Consider the following 6,776-nt stretch of genomic DNA (forward strand, 5'->3'; position numbering starts at 1 on the left):
ATGCCTAACTTGTTTCATTAAAAAAGTTTGATGGATGATCATAATTGTCTATAATCTAACCTTGAAAACACTCATGGACTATAAATTGGAACAACTGTGTTAGGAGTCATTTAAATTTTTAAAAAAGATTATCTAAAACAGAGGTCCTTCATCTTTGTGATGAAATTCTTTTATATTTTAATAATGAAAATAAGTTCTATCTTTTCCAGAAAAATGCACATAATTTTCTCATGAAGTTCCTGAAATCCATCTCTTAACTCAAGGTTAAGAATCCCAGGCCCAGGAGATAGAATTTTTTTTTTTTTTTTTTTTTTACAAAGGGAGGAAAAAAAAACCTATTACCATGGAAATAAGCCCCATCCCTAGGCCCCCCTTTTTTTTTTTTTTTTTTCCTGACACTGAGGGCTTCAACTTTGAAGTCCTTACCCCATAAACCTCCCAGAATGCTAGGATTATGGGTGTGTGCTACCACTTCTGGCTAGGAATATGTTTTAAGACACTTTAAAATGAATGTAAGCAAATTAAAACAACAATGAGAAGTCACTACATACCTATTATAATTGTCAAAATCCCAAACACTGACATATCAAATACTGAGAAATATGCTGAGCAAGAGAAACTCTCATTCATTGCTGGTGAAAATGCAAAATATTATGGCTACTTTGGGCAAGAATTTGACAATCTCTTACAAAATGAAACCCATCTTGCCATAAGGCCAGTCATACTCCTTGAATTTACTCAAATGAATGAAAGACGTTTACACAAAAAACCTGCATATAAATGTTAATGTGTTATTTATTTATAATTACCAATACTTGGACAAAATCAAGATGTCTTTCAATAGGTGAATGAACTCACAAACTGAGATAGAGATGATAGAGATATAATGAAATATTAATCAGTAATAAAGTAGCATTGATGGACAAGCATGGGTGGAAGACATGGACAAACTCTCAATGCACATTGCTGAATGAAAGAAGCTAGGCTGAAAAGGCTACATCCTGTGATTCTAACAATATTCTGGAAAAAGTAGAATTATGGAGGCAGAATAATCATTAATAACTGCTAGAGGGCTGGTGAGATGACTCAGTGGTCTAAAGCACCTACTTAGAACAAGCTTAGCAAAGCACAGGGACCTTGGTTCAATCCCCAGCACCACGTGCCAGCCAGCCCCGCCCCCTGGTGGGCTGAGCTGGCCACACACACACACACACATAAATAAATAAAAATAATAATAATAATAATAATAATAATAATAACTGCTACAGGCTAGAGGAGTCAGAGATAAACAGGTAGAACAAAGAAGTTTAGAGCACTGGAACTATTCTATATAATACTATAATGGTCACCAAATGTCATTATACATTTGTAAACATTTAAAGCATGTGCAACACAAAGAACAAACCTAAAGTAAACTGTGGGCTTTATTAATAATAATGTATTGATAGCATATGAAACTAATGAACAGGGTTAATGTTATCAGATAGTATAGGGATCAGCAGTATTTTCCAGGTTCTTATTTGTCCTGATCAATGAACTGGTCAGTACAATTGCAAGTGAAAGGTTACTGTTTATTTTAGAGTAGTAATAAGAAAAAGAAGAAGCACAAAGGCAGTGCTCAGGGAAGAAAAGAGTGCTTTGGAGAAAATAAAGGAATAAAGGGGATACATCCTGCAAGCAGAACAAGCCTGCCCAAGAACAAGAAGGCAGTGACCTCAAAGTCAATGGCCACCATCCTTTTATGTCTTCTTTGATAGTTGATCCAAGTGGTTCCACTCCACCTCATGCCTGAAGATTGCTATCAGCTGCCAGGTTTGGCATGTTCGCATATCAGCAGATTGGTATTAGGTGTAGGAATCAGCCTGCTCCTGTGTCAGACTCAAGTGCTGCTGTTTTGTGATTAATAAGTCTCTCCCTTGGTAGCTTGTGCCCAACTGCTCCAACCATGTTGCCATGCCCCAGCCCCCTCCAACTATATTAATCATAGGGGACACTGTTAGGAAGGGAAACAGGAAGGGCAGATAAGTGTGAACATATGGAAACTCCATACTTCTGCTCAACTTCTCTGTAAACTTAAATCTGTGCTAAAAATAGTCTATTAAGTTAAGAAAAAAATTAAGATATATTTTTGTATCTATTTTTTACATTTCTAAAAGAATGCATGGAACACATTTACACTCAAATGTTTTTTTCTGCTGCAATTGTAAATGACACATAATCCATAAATGAAGTTTATTTTGAAAGTGCTCACATAATTGAGTCTCTCTAACAGCAGCTATTTTGCTTGTAAGAGCCCTAAGGAGAAAAAGATTTTTTACTTAATCCCAGGTCTGATGAAATTAAACACTTAATTTGGTGTACTTTTCATTTTGATTCCCTTGAGACTGAGAATTGCCTTTCCCAGGCAGTACTGTAAATTGACTATAAATTGCTAGAGTGATAGAGGGAAGAAGGATGATTCTATTATAGCTATTGCCAAGAGCTGTCAGGCATAGACAGCAAGCCACTGCCAAGAAATATTTAATAGTGTGGTGGGAAGTTCTATTCCCTAGATCCTTGTGGAAAACCAAACATTGCTTTGGGCTTGTCAGTTCAGTTGTAAAAAAAAAAAAAAAAACCCAAAACTTAGCCTTTAAAATTGATTACCATGTCATACAGGAAAGAATAGCACTGTGTTAATAGCCTTGCATCACTGTAACTTGAGAAAAACAAGTTAAAGGAGAAAAGGTACTGCTTTGATCTTATGCATTTAAATGTGTTTAGTGTCTAAGGGAAAGTCTGTTCCAGATGAAGACCTGAAACCAGAGAAAGTGGCCCTTCAGCCTCATCAGGGTCCTGTCTTGCACTTAGCTTGCTCAGAGAGTAACTTCGTGTATCCTGTGTGCTATATAGCTTAATCCTCCAGACCTCTGGAACCTTTTGGATCATAGCTCCTAGTGGCCACTGTGAGCTGTGAGGAGCCTTAGTTTAGTCTCCTATTACAATATCTCTACTGGCCTAAAGTTTATTAAAACACGTTTCTTGGATCGGCCAGATAGCTCAGTGGACTAAAGAGCCTGTTTAGGCTTAAAGGACCAAGGTTCAATCCCTGACTTGCCATGCTGGCCCTGCCCCTGGGGCTTGCTGAGAGAGCAACTGAGCCTGGGCAGTGGTGTGCACCAGGGCTTGGGAGGCTGCAAACAGAAGGATCACTATGAGTCCAATCTGTGTAGTGAGACTCTGTTTGTACTAAATACATTAAACACACACACAGGGCCGGGGAGATGGCTCAGTGGAATAAGTGCTTGCCTGGCAAGCACAAGAACCTCAGTTCAATCCCTGGTTCCACCAAAAAAAAAAAAAAAAATACACACACACACACACACACACACACACACACTTTTCTTTGTCTATCTTTATTTTGCACATTGCTATTTGTTTTAGTCCTTCACTATAAACTGAGATTACAGAAATCACTAATACTTGAATGGATTAACTTGTCAGATTTCCCTCTTCCATAGCATCAGGCCAAGAACAAGGTCCTAATAAAACTATGAGCCAGGTGTCACGGCGTGTGCCTGTGGTCCCCGCTGCTTGGGAGGCTGCAGCAGGAGAATCACCTGCACCCAGGAGTTTAAGGCCAGCTTCAGCAACATAGCCACACCTTGTATGGAAAAACAAAACAAAACAAATTCAGCTATACACCCAATACACATAGCAAAGAGAGAGAGGAAGAGTAATTTTGGAAGAAGAAAAAAAATCAGGAGATTGCCCAAGTACACAGCAGCAGCAGCAGCTCTGCTTCACTATACAGTAAGCAGCAACCCCAGAAAGAGTCCACAACTTTGCCTCCTACACGGGGACCCCAATTCCATCACTGAGAAACAGAGGACAAAATTCCTGATGGATAATGCCTATCACCTTTTCTAATGTTTCCTCCTTCTTTTTAGTACTTAAATATTTTCTCTGGGGAATTCCTTTGAGCACACATTAATTTGAGATAGTGTACTAAGGTCTAGTTATCTTTCAAATAAAGGAGAGGGGGTTAACTTTATTTAAAAAAAAAAAAATCAACCTCTTTTTTCTTTTCCGGTGCTAGGGTTCAAGCACCGGAACTCTAGACAAGTGCTCTACAACTGAACTATATCTCTTGTCTTCGGTAAGTCACTTGGTATCAATTAGACCTATCAACATAGGGAGAAATAATTTTAGTGAAAGGGTGCTCCATGTGTAATTACAAAACGGACCATATTTTTAAAAGTCCATTTATTAATATGAGCTATATAATAGACATGGAGAATCTAGCATTTTGGCTGAGGTCATACAGCTGGTAGATAGCAGAGTCAAAATTCAAACCTAAACCCATCTGACTTGAAGTCCGCACTATTTCCATGTGCATGACCGTTGTTAGCCACTGCTTTAGGTGCCTTATATTCATTAACTCCATCTTCACAGTACTGGTAGCCCTGTGAAGTGGGCATTATTCTTATCCACATTTTATACTTAAAAACACTGAGACAGAAAAAGGTGGAGTAATCTGAGTAAAGTTGAGCAGCTTGTAAGTGATAAGGCTGGGGTTTGGTCCCAGGTAAACTTGACAATACAAAATATTTCTCTAGGACTTTAACTCAAAATTTGTCTTCTTGGAAAGGAATTTTGAAATCCTGTCCCATGGCAATCAGTTTTAGCCACCAGAGAACAACTCCCTCCCATTCCGTTTCCACCTGCTTCTCGACCTGCAGCAGGTGAGGTCCTGAGCCCTATGACCACCGATGCCACAGTCACCCTGCCATCTCTGAGTCAGGCTACAGGACACAAGGTCCAGCTCCCAGCTGTGTATAATTGGGCCAGTCCTACAACCTCTCCAACTCTCATTCCCCTTCTCTGTGAAATGACCATATTGAACCCCATCTCATGTCCCAGTTCTGAGGATTCAGAATATTTGTATTCTCACTGACATGGCTGGCAGCATTCACTAAATGGTAGCTATCATCAGCATCAGGGACAGCACAACTACTATTATTATATTACTGTCTTACACCAACAACATAAAACATGATGACAACACTTGCCATTTTTGGTTATATATTTGTGTGCTATCTTCAAAGGAAGATATATTCACAGTCCTGTGAGAGAAGACATATTCTGCCTTCAAAAACATCTGAAGCAAAACAATGACTAGGAACAATACTGTGCATTATGTTAAAACACCATGTACCAAAGAATGGCACTTGTCATACTCACAAGTGAAAAATCAGAAAATTTTGATTCCAACATTTTGCCTTAAGCCTTGGGGCAGGAATGACAGGGACATTAGCTATTAAGGAGAATCTTCTCTAACACATAAGCACAGTGAGTCAGCTCCCCTACCCAGCCGACACAGGCCCAGTGCAAGGAGGCTTTGGCAAAGACTCCTGGGGCAGACACTGGATGAACTGCCTTGCTCCTTTCCCTGGTGCTATCCAAACCAAATTTTTTCAAGTAGTAGGCAATGGTGGACCCAGGGAAGGTAGATGTTGCCTCTGGGAATGAATCATAATCAGTCATATTAACACTGGCAGGTCCTATCTCCAAAATTGTATTCATAGGCTAGGATAAAGAAGAGAAGGAAAGAGCTGAGAGTGTAGCTTAGCAGTAAAGCTCTTGCCTAGCATGTGTGGTGGGGCTCTGGATTTTAGTACCAGCAATGAAAACAGATGAGCTTCAGGCTGAGAAACCTTTGGACTTGAATCTGGGTTCTGGCACTTATCAGGGAAATCAAATAAGTATATAAATAATTGGCTCTCTCTCTCTCTCTCTCTCTCTCTCTCTCTCTCTCTCTCTCTCTCTATCTCTATCTCTCTCTCTCTCTCCCCAAAAGTAGTTGGAGACCTCTCCAAGATTTCAGTGAGCTAGGGCCACAAGGTCCCTAAGCTCTAGTTTCTCATGTTCTCTTGACCTGCTTCTGCCCTGCACCTCATTATCTCTCATGTCAAATTGAGGACTTCCTTCAGTTCCCACAGGGCAAAATAAAATCTCTCATGCCTAACACTGCTGCATGTAGTAGCCATTACTAAAGAACTCAGGAAATGGGGAGAGGGTACACTTTGAAAACAGTAGGCCCCATCTTCTTCAAGGCCCAACTGACCATACTATTACTGTGGGCTTTCTCTGGATTTTCCTGACCCCAGCTTTGTTCTGTCTGCTGGATAATCCTCCTGTCTTCTCTCCTTTCTTTACCTTCTCCTGGTACAGTGCACTTTATCCCCAAACTGCAAAGGTGTGGTCATATCTAACACTCAACTTCTCAAAAGAACTTACATCTCTCCCACTGGGTGTGGAATAGACTGTGGGAAAAGTTGATGAAATTCTCCAAATGGCTCTGTGAAAATCTATTTCATTGGCTTCAGATAAAGTTAAGCAGGGGCAACCCACTCGGGTCCCCCTTCCGTCCTCTCTGAGGCAGAAGCTTTCTTTCCCAATAAAATATTCTACTCTTAACCTCCATTTGTTCCTAAAATTCATTCTTCGATTTTAGAGAACACAAACTCATCCAGGTCAGGTCAGGAGTTTTACTTCCCTGTATCATTTGGAGGTCATCCACCGAGATCACTGAACGGAGGTATGAGTTTGCTTTTCTTTCATGAATTCTGGATTAGGACTTGCTTAGGTAACAAATTTTTATGCTTCAAATGTTAATGTTTTTGCCCATTGCACATAATTAATTGTTCATACTTTGTCTCATACGTTTTGTCTCATAATACTGTTAAAATTGTTTACAATTGCTTATGCTTTGTCTTTATGTACTTTTGTTAAAA

This window comes from Octodon degus, unplaced genomic scaffold, assembly GCF_000260255.1.
Source record: "Octodon degus isolate 3935 unplaced genomic scaffold, OctDeg1.0 scaffold00015, whole genome shotgun sequence".
In the NCBI taxonomy this organism is placed as follows: Eukaryota; Metazoa; Chordata; class Mammalia; order Rodentia; family Octodontidae; genus Octodon; species Octodon degus.